Source organism: Bos grunniens, chromosome 28 (assembly GCF_055505025.1).
Source record: "Bos grunniens cultivar Pamir isolate PY7600 chromosome 28, Bosgru_T2T1.0, whole genome shotgun sequence".
Classification (NCBI taxonomy): Eukaryota; Metazoa; Chordata; class Mammalia; order Artiodactyla; family Bovidae; genus Bos; species Bos grunniens.
The window spans coordinates 11,474,288-11,492,352 of NC_141192.1; the positions used below are offsets into that span (position 1 = coordinate 11,474,288).

Genomic DNA, 18,065 nt, shown 5'->3' on the forward strand with positions numbered 1-18,065 from the left:
AGGCCCTTACTGGGCATCTCAGATCCTTGGTCTCACTGGTCTGGGCCCTGCCTGATTGTCACCAAGCCCTGGAACCACCCCACTCAGACGCTGCAAGGCCATGAAGGGTGCCAGCAGCCAGGCTGCGGTTTTGTGTTTGGCTAACTCTTGGCTTCTAAGTAATGAAGTGGAGAAAAGAGAGTCATAGTGAGAAGGCACTGTCCACCCACTCACCCTGCTGCGGGCAGTCTCTGGGGCCGCCCAGGACCAGCCCTGCTCAACACCAGTATGCTGGGTGGCAGCCAGTGGAGACAAGGCCCATCTGACAAACACCAGCTGTGGTCACCTTCAAGGCAAGGGAAGGAGGCCCAGGGGCCTGCACAGGCTCAGACCAGAGTGAAACCCACCCCTCGCTGCCCCTGTTGCCATCTGGGAGGCAGGACTTCCCTCCTGCTGTCTCTGTAAGTCACACGAATCCCAGTTTAGTTATCAAGGGCTTCCTGGCCATGTACACCCTGGGATTCTGGAGTGGCCTGACTCAGACAGGTTATCCTCTTGGAGGAGAGACAGGAACAGAATAGGGAACTGGAGGCCTAAAGAGGGCGAAGGGCCTGCCTGTGGTTACAAGGCAGAATCGGAGGTCCAGGGTGGAAACGACCTCAGCGAGCCAAGAAGTCCCAGTGCCCCCATGTCACTGACCGGTAAACTGAGACCCCGGGATGGGAAAGGACCTGCTGAAGATGACGTTGAATCAGTAAGAATCCCAGGATGGTCATCATGGGTTGACCCTTGGGGCCAGGACAGAGCTACCTGCTGTGACCCCAACCTCCACAGTCAGGGAAGTTGCAACACTTCCTTGTTTCCATGGTGACCAGCTATTGCTCCAGGAATACACTGCGATGTTTGTGTTCCCTCCTCTGTGCCAGTCCTGGGCCAGGCTGTGAGGACCTAGAGTGGAAAGAGGGGGCTTAAAGGGGGAGGCACAGACCCAGTACCCATTCTGGTGGATCACAGGCAACAGAGGGCAGAAGAGAGAGGAACAGGAGAATTTTCAGTGGAGGAAGAAACCCTAGGGTCGGAAAGCATCCAGGGGAGGGAGGTCAGAGGTGGCAGCTCTGGAGCTGGGCTCTTAGGGACGCAGAGGAGTTCACCAGGTAGGACTGGGTAAGGACTGATATAGGCAAGGGTGCCAGGGCTTGCGGGTGATGGCGTGTTAGAAAGTGACGGTGCAGAGCAGAGGGTATGAAAGCAGAAGGCGAATGCAAGACAACCAGGATGGGAGCCAGGTGCTAAGTGACAAGTGCAGACTAGGGTGTGAGAAACACCTCCCCATGCCTCTATTTTCCCAACTGCTCATTGGGCACTTTATGACAAACAGTTTATAGTTTCATGGGAGGTGACAAGCACGAAAGAAAAAGTGCACGTACCCACAGGACTCGGAGATCTGGGCCAGCTTGCCAGTCCCGAGCCCTCAGCCTGCTTGGCAGAGATCGGCAGGCATTCCCAGTGGGCTTCTAGGCACTCAAATACATCCACTAACATCCGCTTACTAACATCCATCTCACTAACGCCACTGACTACTCTGGTCAAAGTCACCAGCATCCTCATGTGGGTTCCTGTAAAAGCTGCCCAGTTGCTCTCCTTGTTTCCACCCTTGGCTCCTAGAATCTATACTCAGCTCACTAGGCAGAGGGATCTTTTTAGAAGATATGCCAGATAGTCTCAGTCCTTTAATTAAAATCCTCCAATGACTTCCAAATTACTGAGTGTGAGGTCAGAAGCCCTTCCTGGGCTCCATAAGGCCCTCTGTGACCTGGTCCCTGACCACCTTGCTCACTTCCTCTCCTATCTTCCTCCTGATCCTACTCCATCCAGTTACACTGGCCTCCCTGCCTGTCTTAGAGTATGCCAGAGGGTCTTTGCACACTCTGTTCCTGCTGTCTAGAGTGCTTTTCTCCCAAATGCTTATGGGATTCACTCCCTTATCTCCCTGAGATATCTATTCAAAGGTAGGCCTCTTCAGAGAAGCCTTTCCTGATCACTCTATCTAAAGAAGCCCAATTCTCTCATCTCCTTGTATCACCTTATCCTCTGTTTTCCTCAAAACACTTACCCTAACTCGGCATGACATTGTACATTAAGCTGTAGACTTGCTGACTGTCTCACCTACGAGAATGCAGTGGGCCTCTGTCAAGTTCACCACTAGATCTCCAAGGTCTGGAATAGTTCCTGGCAAATAGTAGGTGCTCAACAAACTTGACGAATGCATAAGTAATCCATCTTTCTTTTTTTTTTTTTTGCTTTTCTTTTTTTAAAAAATTAATTTATTTTAATTGGAGGCTAATTACAATACTTCAGTGGTTTTGCGATACATTGACATGAATCAGCTTTCGTGGGTGTACACGTGTCCCCCATCCTGAAGCTCCTTCCCAACGGCCTCCGCACCCCATTCTTCAGGGTCATCCCAGTGCACCAGCCCCGAGCACCCTGTCTCATGCATCAAACCTGGGCTGGCGATCTATTTCACATATGGTAATATACATGTTTCAATGCTATTCTCAACTCATCCCACCCTCGCCTTCTCCCACAGAGTCCACAAGTCTGTTCTTTATATCTGTGTCTCTTTTGCTGTCTCGCATACAGGGTCATCGAGTAATCCATCTTTCTTAAAGAGCAGGGCAAGGGGAGGCACAGAAAGATCCCAGGCCTTGTACCCTCAGGGACAGAACACTGGAGGCTCCAGACCGGCCAGGAAACCTGGTTCTCAGGCTGGCAGCAGGCAGCAGGTGCTGCCCTCCCAGCGCACGGGCTCCCAGGTTTGGAAGGGAAGCAGGGCCTGGCCTCAGGGTCTGGACAAGCCCTGAAGGGAAAGCAGCAGCTGCTATTCATTGCGTGTCCCTGTTCCACACACACTCGCTCGACCTGGGCAATCCAAGGAATTAGCCTCGGGGAGCGGGCGATGGAAGGAGGCCAGGCTGGCTCACATGGAGGATTTAGTACCTTGCTGGCTTTGCAGCCAGCTTCCTTCCCTCTCTGGGCCTCAGTCTCCTAATCTGGGAAATGGGGATGAGACAGGGATAAGATAGGCTGGTTGCCCAGGTCCCAGCTGTCCCAACAGTCTGGGCATCTTTGCATCTTCAGAGACCTGGAAGGGACTGCACCAGGTTGAAACAAGGGTCACAAATTCAACCCATGGTCCCAGGCCAGGGTAACATTCTGCAGCCAGTTAGGCTAGACACCTGTGCAAGGGGTCTCGGGTGGGCTCCTGTTCTAGCCAGTGGGACACTGTTTCTAGCCAAGGTGACAGCTAGCAGAGTGCAGGGCAGCCCTGTCTGAGTCAGGAAGTGAAGGGGAGAGCCTTGTATTAGGGCAGCAGCCCCGGTGTAGGCGGGGGGGCGGGGAGGGAATGGGGGGCTGCTCGGCTCGGGGAGCCAGCTGGGTCTCTGGGGCATGGAGACCCAGAGGTTCTGGTGAGTACAGCCAGAGAGCCAAGGCCCAGGAGCTCTGTGAGATGAGGATGGTAGGTCCCAGGTGAACCAGGTGTCACTACCACAGCCACAGTGGGGCTTCCCTCTGAGTCTCAGTCAGCAAAAGGTTTCTGCCCAATGACAAGGCGGAGGATGGGCACACGCTGATGGTCAGGATGCCTGGGTTTTAGCTCCAGTTCTCCAAGCCAAGGACTTGCTCTGTGACCTTGGGGAGGCCTCTGTCTCTTCTGAGGTCAGACCCAGCAGCTAAATGAGAGGGTTGGCCTGGATAATCTCCAAGGCCTTTCTGTGCTGACACTGTCATCACGGCACATGGTAATAAGTGCTGTGACACTGGGCAGCATGCAGGGCACTGGCTCGCCCCTCTGACAGCCTAGGCGGGCACTGTCGGCACGCAATGCCAGAAGTTCTGACTAAATCCAGCACTCTCTGTAGACATGCCGGGTCTCTGGGGCCTCAGGATGCTTAGGCAGGAGGTTCCGACAGTGAGACAGGGGACAGAGCAGGGCAGAGAGGGGCTTGGGAAGAGGCAGATGGAGACAGACAGGGAGGGAGCAGTACTCACAGCCCCCTGGCTGTGCTCCTAGAAAGGGACCCCAGTTCCAGCGGCAGGTAAGCAAGCTGGGAGAAGCTAGAAAGATTTCCTTCTCAAAACAACGGGCATGTCTGACACTTAAAGAGCAGGTGCCAGGCCACTTTCTCTCCCTTGGACCCTAATGAGCCACTGTTGGGACATCCCCAGCCTGCTTCCATGTCTTAGACCATTTTCAGGTCAGGCTTGAGTTCTCCAAGCTGCCCAGGCTCTTACCAGAAGGCAGAGATAATAAGAAGGCCTGGAGAATTGAGGGGAGAGAAGGCGATGGCACCCCACTCCAGGACTCTCGCCTGGGAAATCCCATGGACGGAGGAGCCTGGGAGGCTGCAGTCCATGGCGTCGCTGGGAGTCGGACACGACTGAGCGACTTCACTTTAACTTTTCACTTTCATGCATTGGAGAAGGAAATGGCAACCCACTCCAGTGTTCTTGCCTGGAGAATCCCAGGGATGGGGGAGCCTGGTGGGCTGCCGTCTATGGGGTCGCACAGAGTCAGACACGACTGAAGCAACTTAGCAGCAGCAGCAGGAAAACTGAGAAAGGCTACCTCATCCAGGAAGCCCATTCTGCCCACTCCAGCCTGAACTCAGCTAGAGAGGAGAAGTCTCTGGGGAAACACCCATGATGCGAAAGGGAGTTCCCAAGAACTGACTTTACCCTATCGGCACAGTTCTGAGAGATAGTGAGAGGCATTCTTCCAGGCGCCACACAAAGTGGAACTTCCCAGGAGGAAGCAGATAGGAGGCAGGGAGCTGTCCCTGGAGGCATGCAAGCCTATAACATGCTCTGTGGGGATGTGGCAGAAGGACCGGAAGTCATCTGTGTAACAAGACATCAGATGAGGTGGCTGCCAAGCTCCCTTGCAGTCTTGAGAATCAAAGGTCCCATGAACACCCAGAATAGTAGTGTTTGGAGCCCCCAGAGCGGCAGGTCTGGAGGACCATCTCCCCTGGCTGGACAACCACACCTCTAGGGAGCTAGCTAGGAGGGCAGCCATCCACAAGGCAGAAAACTCTGAGAATCCTGGGCCCCATGTGGATTCCAAGCCCCAAAGCAGCTCCACTCCTGTGCCTATAGAAATCAGCCCTGTACACAAAGCACACACAGAAATGAAAGTGTCAACCTGGACTGGGGTGGGAGGAATCACAAAGCGATCCTTTTGCAGGAAATAAATCAATGCTGAGCTCACAGCTTCAGGGAAGTTCCTTTCACAGCCAGGCCCCATCACCAAACACCAGGCAAGAAATCACACTTGAGGTTTCCTCTCTTTTTCAAGGATTGGAAGCAAAAGGGGGTCCAAGAGCTTGGGGTGGAGTTGCGGGGGTGCTAAGCAAACCAGGCAGAGGGGCTGAGTGCCCAGGAGCCCCCTGACTTGCCCCCTGCCAGCCACAATGCCCACTCCCCAGAGTCCCACAAAATTAAGGGCAGGAGGGGTGTGAGCCAGGGAGGGAAAGTGACACATCCGCCGTCCCAGAGCGGGCCTGCCGGCGGGGGGAAAGCCAGCTGGGGCCCACGGCTCTCCCCAAGGCCCCAGGCTGCCCCCGCTCCCATCCCCGACAGCAGCATGACACCCCAGCTAACAGCTCACAACTGACTGATTCCGGCCCAGCATTCAGAAGACACCGCGCACTCCTCTCTAGGTAATGTTGTCAGGCCTCTCAGCCCAGGAAGAGGAGACATTAACCGGGGCAGGATAAACAGGCAGTGCAGCCAGCAGGGCTGAAACTGGCCTCCTGACCCACAGCAGGTAAGCCCTAAACCAGTCCTGCTCAGCCTCCCTAGAAAAGGGAGTGGGCGGGAACTTCCACCCTTCACCCTAATCCTAGCTCTTTCTGTCAACGTTGAATCCCGGTGTTCACGGAGGATGAGACAAAATGGTTTCAGCGGCAAGGGCAGCTGGCACAAGAGGCCACCCCCTGGGGCCACCCCAGCCGCCCCACTCCGAGCCAGGCCTGGTGTCCCAGGGGACCTACTGTTCTTAGTAATCTTGGTCAGGTCCGTTCTCCCTAGGCCTTGCCTTCCTCACCAGTCAAGCTGGTTTGAGAGCGGGGGTTTAAACACAGTGCCTCCGTGACTAGAGAGGTGAGACACAAATGAGTGGGAATCAGAGGGTCTGGACGAGAGGAGAGGAAAGACAAACCGCCAGTCACACTAACTCCAGTGTGGGTTCATCCCTCAGTCGTGTCCACCTCTCTTGCAGTGACTGCAGGGACTATACCCCACCAGGCTCCTCTGTCCATGGGATTCTCCAGGCAAGGATACTGGAGCGGGTTGTCATTTCCTTCTCCAGGGGATCTTCCCAACCCAGAGATCAAACCTGCATCTCCTGCATTGGCAAGTGGATGGATTCTTTCCCACTGCCACCATCTGGGAAGTCCAGTTCATTTCAGTCGCTCAGTCATGTCCAACTCTTTGTGACCCCATGGACTGCAGCACAGCAGGCTTCCCTGTCCATCACCAACTCCTGGAGCTCACTCAAACTCATGTCCATCGAGTTGGTGATGCTGTCCAACCATCTCATCCTCTGTTGTCCCCTTCTCCTCCCGCCTTCAATCTTTCCCAACATCAGAGTCTTTTCAAATGAGTCAGCTCTTTGCATCCGGTAGCCAAAGTATTCAGATTCAGCATCAGTCCTTCCAAGGAATATTCAAGACCGATTTCCTTTAGGATTGACTGGTTGGATCTCCTTGCTGTCCAAGGGACTCTCAAGAGTCCAGAGCCAGTGTAATTTTAGACCCTCAGATGAAGGCTGTGGTTCTTACACTGCTTTCAGCTGTTCAAACTCATTCAAGGATTGGAACAAAGCTGGGGACCACCTCTGCAGAAAACTACATTAATTGCCAAGGAGTGCAGGCAGGCTCACCACCCCTGCAGGTTGGGTGCAAGGGCCTCTCCTCTCACAAAGCCAGCAGATCTTCAAGGCCTATCTCTAGGGACAAGGAAGGGTCCCACCCCTCTGCCAAGCTGGCCTTGCTTTGGGGCCTGCCCAACCACAAACGGATTTGTGGTCTGGTAACAATAAAAGAAAAGGAGGCCAGCGAAAGTGACGGACCTGCAGGTTTGAGGGGGTGGAGATCAGGTAGAACTGCTGAGAGACAGGCTGGCGGGCTTCTGTCCTCACACTCCCCATCACGGACACCCCCTGGGGAAGGCCGCTCTTCACTAGGAAAACCAGCCACTGGCTGAGCTGTAAGATGGCAGAGCTGGGGCCACCTAGGCTCACCAGGAGGTTCCACTGGGGTCTTCATGAGTTATTGTGCATTAAAAAGGGAAGTGAGAGGTGTGTCCTATGGCTTAGTAAAGCCTGGGTGAGCCAAAGGGGCTGGTGGTTTCCCGGGAGAGGCTGTGCTCTGCCATCTGTCCTTCCTTTTGTGTACTGGTGTCCGTGAGGACCCATTTTGAGAACCTGGATGTGGTCTCAGCTCGCGATTTTCAGGTGAGGAAACTGAGGCTCAGCAGAGCCTGTGACTGGCCTAGGGTCCCAGAGTCAGTGACCATCCCGCACAAGTCTGCACAGAAGTTGACGGCCGACGAGACTCAGCCCCTCCTGCCTCTCCTTTGCTCCACACCTCTGCCCCAGGAAGAGTCTGCGGGGGCAATACGATCATTGCTCACCTCAATTTATAGGGGACGAAGATGAAGTTCCGAGGCAGGAACCCAGATACAAATCTCTGCCTTCAGAACACCTCTCCCAGGGGAACAGGCTTCCCTGCTAGGGTGAATGAGGCCCCATGGATCGGGGCCTCCCTGAGATGCCCCAGCAGTCCTGCCTGCTCCAGAGGGGAGACTGCAGACCACGGCAGGGGCCTGGTGTCAGGAAACCTGGGTCCCAAGCCTGCCTTGGTTGGCCCTGAGGTACCAGGTGGCCTTGGGCAACACCTCTGAGTCTCTTCGTAGTTCACTCTGAGGTGAGGCACTGCTAACAGCTGGCCAGGGGTCATGGGAGCAACGGCCGTGACAGCGACCGAGGCGACCATGTCTTGGGCACATACTATGCGCCAGACCCTGCCTGTGCTCCATCTTCTCAACCCAAGGGGAAGGCCACATGCTCTTTTTTTATACTATTAGTGAACCTGTTCTGCAGACATGGAGCTGCCCAAAGTCATAGATGCCACAGAGGCTGGAGTTGAGAGTTGATCCCGGGCAGTGTAAGAACCTAAAGCCAAGGAGCTGCCCAGGAAATGCTGGGTATTAGGATGTTTATGCAAGTCTTGGGTTAGTTGCTTTAAAGATGTAAACAGCAGAAGCCCCAAAACAATGACATCAATAAGGAAATTCCACCCCTCCGCACTCAGAACACTCAGTCCCCCTCAGTGAGACACCCTGGTGCAGGGGATCCACCTCAGTGTGTGACATGCGGCCAGCCCCTTCACCTCTCTGGACTTTGGGTTTCCCCACTGCAAAACGCGAAGGTGGGACAGGGACCCTGGGAGGGCCCTCCCCACCAGCAAATGCCGAAAGGTTTCGGGACCCTTCCCCCAGAGGCTGCCATGCCCTAACTGTCCCTCAGTCGGAGTGCTGCCTGGGCCGAGCCAGGTGCCCCGCTTCCCAGCGTTGGCCGCGGTCTACCAGGGGGCAGGATGGGAGTTTGGACAGGAGCCTGTGCACAGGGTGAGGTCCAGGCACCTGGGTCTGCTTCCTCGTCCCGAGATGACACAGGTGACTCCCAGGGCGGAGTGAGCAGGCTCCCTCCCTGCTTCTCCATCCACAGAGGAAGTGTTAGCAGGAACAGGAGAGCAGACCACTAGTCCTTCCGGGTGGGGCTGGGGGACTGGAGGCAGCAGTCACCCATCTCCTTGGACTAAACAGGCCTGGGCAGATGAGAAATCTTGTACTCTCCCTAAAGAGTTTCTGTTTTCCTCCCCTCAAACATCCAGTGCAACCAACCTATTATTACCTTTCAAGAAATATGCTGCTGGGTTGGGGCTCACTGCCATATCCTTCCTAGCTGCATAGGATCTGAGGGTCAAGACAGAAAGTGTCCTCCTTAGATTCATTTGGCCCTTCCCAACTCAAAGATGGAACATCACTCATTTCTGAGCACCAAAGGGTGGCTAGCCGGACCGCACCAGGCCAACAATAGGTGCTCAATAAATGTTTAATGAACTAATGAGCTGGAGAGACAGGGTTCCAGGCTCGGGTCTGCCATTAATTCGCTGTTGTCTTTGGATACAGACAATTGTTTCTTTCCATAGTTGGGTTTCCTGGGCCAGAAAAAAAGGACAGACCAAGTAATCCTTACAGCCCCTCAATTCTATAACACATACTTAGGGGTGCAACACATAGGCAGGGAGATGGCAGAGTAGGAAGAGGTTTCAAACACCTCTCCCCACTGCTCCAGAGAGAAGAGAACAGGATGTAACTGCTGGGTGGGACCCTCCTGGGCAGGGGTTCTGAAAGCATCGCTGCCACCCACCGCCCCCTCTTCTGCAAGTGCCAACCTCTGTGGGTGAATGACTAGAGCTGTCAGGCAAGGAAAATGGGGGCAGGGTAGGAGAAAGGACAGAAAGTAGGTGCAGTGTCCGTTTAAGCCAGATATCAAAATAATTCCAAAATAATTTTAGAAGAGCCATTGAAAGTACAAAGAGACTATATTTTAAATAACCCCCATCCCTGACATTCAGATTAACTCTGCCACTCTCTGGCAAAGCTATAATCTGCACTGAGGTGGACCCTCCAAGAGATCAAGAATCTGGAACAGACTGATGGGAGAAGAAGGAGAAAGGCCCTGTGGTCTGGGAGCCTGGGAAAGACAGGCCTGAGTCCTCAGCAGAAACCCTGGCCAGCGGAGGCAATGACCCTGAGTCTGTGTCTAGAGAATGCCAACTAGGGAGTCAGCTTTGAGACAAAAAAGTGCCGAATAAAGTAGCCTTCTCCAGAGGGTTTACTGGCCCTTGGACAATTCCAGACCTGTCCTGATGTCTACAGGTACAAAGATTACACAGAACAAAAGTCCCTGCCACCCTGACACTACCAGCCATCCAGGCACTGGGCCAGTCCCTACCCCTCTGAAGGCCTCAGTTTCCCTACTTGGCATAGTGAAGACTTTTAGCGAGATGGTATCTCAGGCCACAGCTGCTCTGACAGTCCACGATGCTAAGATTCTATGGAAAAGCACATCACCTACACCATTCAGACCCCCACCCCGGAGACCTGGGAGGGGAGTCCCCAGTCCCCAGCCGGCTGGCTGAGGCTGGGGCTAAGTGGAGTCCCCACACCGTCTGTCCTCAACAGCCTGCCACGGCTGAAATCTTCGAGTGGTTACAATTACAGCCGGGCTAACAGGATTAGGGGAGCATTGAAATCTAAGAAATCTAATTAGCTCAGACACCCCGGCCTCCCCCAGCACGATCCACAGTAACCCCAGCAGCTGGGCCTGATAGGCGGGGCCTGGGGCCCTCCTGGGCCACAGTCATTACCTGTGCAGGTGTGCCAGGCTGGGCCAGGCTTCCTGGGGAGCCGCCAGCTCAGCTGCCCGACTGCTCCCTGCTCTGGACCCCCGCCACCTGCAGCCTGGTCCTGGGATGCCACTGAGATGGGCTCCAGAAAACTCAGTGCAGGGGCCTGGTCAGCAGAGGGGGCAGTGCTAAGGGGCAGAAGGAATCCAAGGGCCCCCACAGGGCGGCTACCCCACACGGCTTGGGGACTGACTCAGCCAGAGGAGGGGCAGGCTGAGTCAACGTCTGTATCTATAGAAACCATCACAGCCCAGGGAAGAGCCTTGGTCTGCATGGGGATCTGGGGCCTAGAAACATCTCTGCTTCCTGCTCCAGGGCCAGGGATGGGGGTAAAGCCCCATGCACAGACATGTGTGCCCTGGGCAGTCATGGCAGGATCTGGGGTTCAGAGCAAGCTCTGGCTGTAAGACACTGTGCCCTAAGAAAAGGGCGCAGTTGCTCAGGGCGTGAGCCATGTGCTGCCAAAGTGGGGGGCAAGTGAGCCTCCCCAACCCCTCCTGGGCACACCTCCTGCTACTTAACCTCAGTCCCCAGTTCCCCATTCTGGGGGTCCACATGGATTTCTGCACCCTTGTCCCTGCCTGGCTGGTACACTGGGAAGGCACCAACACACTCGCCATCTATAAGGCCTGACATTGAGAACGGCTGCAGCAGGGGATATTTCACCTCCCTAAACCTCAGTTTTCTTCTCTGCTAAATGGGGCTGATTCTAAACAGCAGCTAGCTTCCGCCACTGCTCTTGGAGTTAGGCAAAGTTGGACAGCACTTCTTAATCCACCAAGTGCTGTACAAAGGCGAGGGGCTGTGGTTATTACTGTCATCATGCGCCCATGGCAGGCAGCCAGCCGGTGGTGGTTAATTATTTATTTGGACTGATCTTCCTGCCCTTGCTGGACTGGAAGCTCCTAAGGAACAGGAACTGTCTTACACATTTCAGGGTCTCTCACAGGCCACGGTCCTCACACTGGGGACTCTCAGGAAGTATCTTCAGCAGCAGTGCTAGGGCCCTGACCCAACCCCACTCCCTGCTACATATCTCCTTTCTTCTTCTAACTGATCCAAGGCAAGTGCCAGGAAGCAGAGCTGGCACGCAGACACAGACAAGTGACAGTGAGCCCCTAAGACAGACCCCGCTCTGCTCCCCACAGGTCACTCCCAATAAGGGCTGAGGCAGCCAATTGAAAGGTGTCCTCTCGCCCCAGGGAAGTGTGGCCTGCCTGGGCACTGGTATTGAATCTGGGATCATTCATCAAAGTGCTAGTCTGTGGTCTGGAGAACCCCTAGTTCCTTAAGCCCAGCGAAGGTCAGCAGGGGTTGATTTCCAGAAGGTATGCAGCCGAGCATGCCAACAGTCAGAGCTATCCACTAAAGGCAGAAGCTGCCCAGAGGTGGTGAACACCCTGTCATGGGGAGCATGCAAGCCAAAGCTGGACAATAAGCTTCCAGGAGGTGTGTGGATGGGAGAGCAGTATCTGGCAAATGCTTCTAACACCTCCAATTTAACCCCTTGGTGCTCCATTCATTCTGCACCCACAGCCTGCCAGGCCTTCAGGGGACACACGTCCAGGGATTTCACACCCATATCTGCCTCATCCTCACAGCAACCATGTGGCATCAGAGTTGGGGGTGGGGTGGTCCTGCCTTTGGACCCATTTTACAGATGCGGAAACTGAGGCCCAGCTGAGTAAAGCTATGAGCCGGAGGCAGCCAGCCAACTACAGCCTCCTGACACCTTTCCCCTATCTCCTCAGGTGATAGGAAATGTTTGCATAATCCTGACAGGTTTCTGGACTCTTTCCTCAGAGCCTGTGCTTAGCACTGGTTTTCTCAGCCTCTCATCTTCCCTGAGGGCCACAGGGTCCAACCTCAGGATCACCCCTGGAGCTTCTAGCCTAGGCAGGCTTTGCCTCCCCTTGTCATCAGGGTAGAGCTCTAGGGATAAAGAGCCACCCCCCACCTCCGCCCAGAGGGCGTGGACAGAGGCCACTGTGTCCTGCTGAGAGGTCAAAGCAGTCACCAGGCAAGGCTGCAGCAGGGTTCAGAGTAATTACAGCAGCCCAGCCTTTGTTGTCCACACAAAACCTAAGGAGCCTCATAAAGATGAGGTGGTGATAGGAGCCAGGCTAGGGCCCTGGGGAGCAAAGTTATGAATGAAAACGTATGGGACTCAGTCAGAACCTGGCAGGCCCTGCTTCCTGGTTCTGTGACAGAGTGCCCAGAGAAGCTTCCGGAAATTAACTTGTTGGTGCCTGAATCTCTTATAGCAACATCTCACGTGAGACGAGAGTCATGGCTGCCTGTTGGATGCTGGCCCATGCCAGAGAACTCAGAACTTCACACACACGGGGACTCTTGTGACAAAACTCTCAGGACACAGCAGGCTGCCAAGTGTCTACCTTCTTTACCCACCCCCATCTCTGTCAATCAGGAAAAAAGTGAAGCCTGCTGCTTAGGGGGGGTCCTTGTCTCTGCAATTTTCCATCGATGGCGGACACCTGTCCTAGGCTGGGGCACGTGTCTGGAGACCAGGGATGGAGATAATGCTGTCACTGGGGGAGTGTGTTTGTGGGGGGGGGTGCGGGGGGTGGGGAACAAAGACAGAGACAGAGGAAAAGCCCAAGTCTCTGGACCTTTTTTTGCTCCTGGCTGAGAAAGGAATGAGGCTCCTCCTCTTCTCCCTTTCCTTAGGAGGAAAAAGGGACGTTTTGTCCCCATAAAGAAGCCAGCAATCCTTTTATGCAGAGAGAGGACTAGTTATCAAAGTTTCCCGTAAGTCCAGCCATTACTTATTCCCAACTCTTCTCTGTGAGCCATACCCCGAATGACTGAAATCCCAACTCCAAAACCATTTAAAACTCTTGAGAAAACTCCCTACTGTTCCCCGCCCCCTGCACCATCCCACCCAGGTCACCAGCTCCGAAGTCTACGGTTCTAAGATTTACACCTGAAAACAGCATTTCCTAACCTCGTGACTTGGGACCAGGAGATGCTTCTGTCCTGTTGGGTAAAGCAAAACCCAACTGAAAACATAAAACTCAGAAGAAAACACCCTCAGTCACACGTGCTCTGCGGCTTTCAATGTGTCTTTTGTTTGATGCCGGTGCTTCAGTATCTTCAACCTGAAGACAGAAAGGTCAACACAAGTCTCGGGGCATTCTCAAACCGGGCCACAAGGGCTAGGCAGCGGGCAAGTGAGAAACCAGGAATGTCCCCCAGTCTGGATTCCCTCAGAAAGCAGCCAGGACAGAGAAAGTTACTGGCTTACTCGCTCATCTAAACTTCCCTGAGAGCAACTTTTAAACTCCCGGGACCATACTACAAACGGCAGCACAGGTCAGTCAGAATTCTTCACCAGCCAGGCTGCCCATTCTCCAGCGACAGCGCCTGCCTCTTTATCTCTACCTTCAAGAAACAATAATAAGCAAACCCAGGCACCTCTGGGAACAGCCTCTGGCCTCCTGCCCTGCCCTGTGTAACCAGCCTGTCCTCACACCCACCAGGGAGGAGACGGCACTGGTTAACCCTCTGGTCTACCAGGCCCTGTTCCCGGGGTTGCGGCAAGGAGACAAACTGTTGCTCAAGAAAATCCTCCAGAAAACCCTTGGCACCAGGAAGCAGCTCCAGGCAGCTCCTGCCCAACGCTAAGCCAGGGGCTTCCAGAAGCAGCTTTCCCCTGCCCTTCTAAATCAGTAAGGGTTGGGCCCTACTCTCCCATGCCCTAGGCTGTCCACCCAGGGGGCTCCAAATGGCCATGGCAGAGCAAGAAGGAAGAAAAAGCCTGGCCGAGCAGTGCCCTCACCCTGCCAGCCCAGCCGCCAGCTTCTTGGAGGACCTCTGAGAGAACATTTGTTTGGGCTGCCAAGTTAAATCTTCCTCCCTCATGTCAGGGCACTGGAAAAGCAGTCAGGGGGGAGGAGAAGGGGGAGAGCGGGGGAAGCAGCGGGAGGGAGCCAGGCGGGCAGGCTTTCAGAGCCCCAGTTACTCCGGCACTGCCTGCCCAGGAAGCTTGCGGCTCCCAGGCAGCCAGCCGGGGCTCTGGACACCCAAGCAGGGGCCCGGCCGCCAGCCCTCCGGGGTCAGGCGCCGGGTGCCAGGCGCCCTGGGTCCTCGCCCGCGGAGAGGCCCTCCCTCAGTGCCCTGCCGGAGGAGCGAGGTGGGAAGGGAAGGCAAGGGAGGAAAAAGTTTGTGGGAGGTAGAGGGGTCGGGCTGGGCCGCCCTGCCGTCCGGTTGTCCCCCGGGGAGGGGTGGGGGGCCCCGGCCGGCAGCCCTGGCGCGCCCCCGCCCGCCCGCCCTCCGGCTCGGGTTGTTTACATTCCTGGAGTGTCTTTTAAACCCGGGGCTGAGGCCGGCTCCCGGCCTTCTCCGGCGGCTCCGGGGCAGTCTCCCGTGAAAATCTGCTGGCGCACAATGGCCGGGAAGACGGCTGCCCCTAGCCCGCGCCCCCGCTGCTCCAGGGCGGGGAGCCTGCCCTCCGCACCGCGCCCTCTCCTCGCCCGGCTGGCTTCCTGGACAGATGTCCCTGGCGAGGGGGCGACGCGCGCCCGCTGCCCGCGCTCTAGACGCCGAGGCCGCGCTCCCCACTGTTTTCCCCCCAGCCTAGACGCCAGGAATGTGAATCAAGCTTCCAGAGCCCGCCCCCCACCCCAGCTCCAGCCCCAGCCCCGGCCCGGCCCCCCAACCTCCGCCCCGGCCGGCCTCCCACTCCCCCGGGGCCGCCGTCGCCGGAGACGGAGAGGAAGAAAGAACACGGGGAAATTACTTTCGTATTTGCAACGCGCGCGCGCACACACACGTTCATCTCCCCCCTGGGCTCCCCTCCTGGTCGGGGCAGCCCCATCCAGGCTTTGGCCTGAAGGCTCCCCGGGTTTCTAAAGATCTACCGGAAGACCCTTCACACACCCCTTGGCGTTCCCCGCTAGTACGGTGCACCGCGTCTCCCCGGGCAATTTGCACACAAACAACTTAACCGCGCCCCCCACTCCCATTTACCAAAGTGTGTGTTTCCCCTGGAAATTCAGATGCACAACTTAACACCACCACCCCCTTGCCGCCCCGAAATCCGGCGCCTTCCCGGGCGGCTCTCCTACACACAGGCGCACAACTTCGCGTCTTTCCAAAGGAAAGGAGGGAGACAGAGGTGATCCTACCCCGGTCCTTCTCTCCCTCCTTGCCCGAATCCTGGTCCTGCCCGGCCCCCGGGTGTACGGAACCAGGGTTGCAGGCGCGCCGGCAGGAGGCGGGCACCAGGTCCGCGCGCGCACAACTGCACTCACGCCCCGCACACCCGAAGAGCCCCGAACCCCGCGCGCAGACCAAGCCGGCTCCGCGCAGCCGGGCATTCCTCGGTCGCCTGGGCCTCGGCCCCGGGTCGCCAAGAAGAGCGCAGCGGAGCTCTGCCGCCGGGCACTCGCCCGGCTCGCCAGGTCCCAGCGGACCCTAAAAGGGAAAAAGCTCCAGCACCCGGCGCTCCACTATCGCACCCCAGGAGTACAAGGAGAGCGGGAGGAAGGCCTGGGGCCAGCGGACGCCCGGGTCTGGCCCCAAACTTACCCGGTGCTGCGAGCGCCGCTGCTGCCGCTGGAGGACGCGCCGCTGCCACAGCCACCGCTGCCCGGCAGGGCCGGCTCCGGCCGGGAGGAGCTGCGAGGGCGCCGAGACGGGCTCCGCGCCGGCTTCTGCTCCGCGCCGACCGGGGCTGGGGTCACCGCGCTGCGCCGGCGCTGCTCGCTTGCTCGGCCGCCCGGTCGCTGCTCGCCGCCCGCCGCCTGGCCGATCGCTCTCCCGGGCGCCCGCCGCCGCTCGCTTTTTTAATGTCCACAGACAGTGAAAAGGAACTCGGCGTTAGGGGGTGAGTAAGTGAATCAACTCGCCCGGAGCCGAGCAAGTTGAAGTGTCAGATTACATTGGCTATTCTATTTCCAAAGGGCCCCGCGCCGCCGGCCGGCCGCAAAAGCCGGTGCGGAACTAGGGATGGAGGGAGGAGCGGAGCGCAGCGCCAGCGCCGCCGCCGCCGCCGCCGCCACCGCCGCCGCCAGCGCTCAGCTCGGCTTGCCTAGCGCTCTCTGCGGTCTCGCCTTTCTCTCGGTCTCTTTCCGCCTCTCTTTCTCTCCCTTTCCTTTCCCTCTTTTTCTCCCTTTCTTCCGAGATTCTCGGTCTGGGCGCTCTCCAAGCTTTTTCCCCTCTAGGGCTCTGATAGGCTTCGTGCGTCACCCACTCCCCCACTCCCACTCATCTCCTTCTCTCTCTTCCCTCCACTGCTCCCTGGACGCTCCCACCCACCCCCTCCCTAAATGCGACCTCACCCCCAGCTGCCCCAGCAAGTTTGGAGCAGGAGAGAAATACTGAGCCTAAGATGTGTTCACACTGGGAAGGAGGCTGAAATCACCAGTCTCATCGGAGTGTCCCCCGCTCTGCTCTCACGCCCCCGACAGGAGTGCGCTCGGGGCTGCGAAAGCTGTCAGGTACCAGTACTAGGGCTGAGCGAGTTGCTAACGAGATTGCCAAAGCCTTCCGCTGGAGAAGGCTTTGGGGTTGCTCCTAAAGCCCGTGGGCTGGCGGGTCGGGGGAGCAGAGGACGCCAGCCCCCCTCCCACCAAAGGCCATGTTGGAGAAGGCTGGAGCGCTGGGTAGAAGCGGTGCGCAGGGTCTGTCCCCCGCACTCCGTGCGGTCCAAAAGCGCTTGGATTCCCCAAGGCCCCGCGGGAAACATCCCAGGCCCAAAGTGCGCGGGCGGTGGGCGGCAGGGGCTGGGGGTGGGCGGGAGAGAAGGGAGAGGTGGCGCAGGATTCCGGCTTAGGGCTGTGCACTGTCCCAGGAGTCGGGGAGAAGGATGGCACTCACAAGGTGTAGTTGGATACAGCCGCTCGCGGGGTTCCCCGGGCAGACCCACCCTTGAGAGCACCTAAGTGTGCACCCACTTCAGCTCACGTCCGCTGCCCCTCACACGGAAACTCCTACCCAAACGGCACACGTTTGCACCCACACTCAGTATTACTAACACGCTTCCACACGCACACGCACCCACACACACGTACACTTGCGCTCTCAAATATGCCAGTGTACATGGCAAGCGCGCACACACCACTGTACAAACCCACATACACTCAAAACACAAAACATCTCCCTGTGCACGAACTCCTCACATTCAGGTACACATACAAACACATCCTTCCACGTCCTCTTCCATACCCCTTCCCTTCAGCCCCGGTACTCATGATCTGCGGTACCCTCAGTCCCAAATCATAATCAGCGCCCGCGCAGCCCGGGTTGGACACAAACACGCGCGCACGCGCGCACTCCCCTCCCCGCGCCAGCTGGGGAGGCTTCGGCCGGGCGCCGGCTTCGGATTCCAGGTGTAGTGGCGGTTCCGCGCTCCGCGTTTTCCAATCCGCCGCGGTGTTGGAGGCGAGGCGAGGAAGGGAGCTGGAATAACAAAGGCAAGTTGGGGAGAGCGCAAGGGGGCGCAGCCCCGGCCGGGCCGCGGGGGGAGCCTTGCTCGGCCGGGGCTTTAGAGGCTGCTGGGTCTCGGGCGCCAGGAGCCGGAGC

At 57.0% G+C, this 18,065-nt stretch overlaps 1 protein-coding gene across 10 annotated transcripts in view; it reads right to left on the reverse strand.

Annotated features, from left to right (window-relative positions):
- Nucleotides 1–16,732, reverse strand: part of ZMIZ1 (zinc finger MIZ-type containing 1) — a 242,465-nt gene extending 225,733 nt beyond the window's left edge. For 6 of the 10 annotated variants that reach the window (XM_086381791.1, XM_086381789.1, XM_086381795.1 and 3 more), the window contains exon 1: nucleotides 16,071–16,414. The gene's annotated coding sequence lies outside the window, so the exon portion shown is untranslated. Of the gene's footprint in view, nucleotides 1–16,070 lie in introns of all 10 variants that reach the window. The other 4 variants (XM_086381797.1, XM_086381787.1, XM_086381788.1 and 1 more) reach the window with 3 other exon arrangements.
- Nucleotides 16,733–18,065: the final 1,333 nt, after the last annotated feature.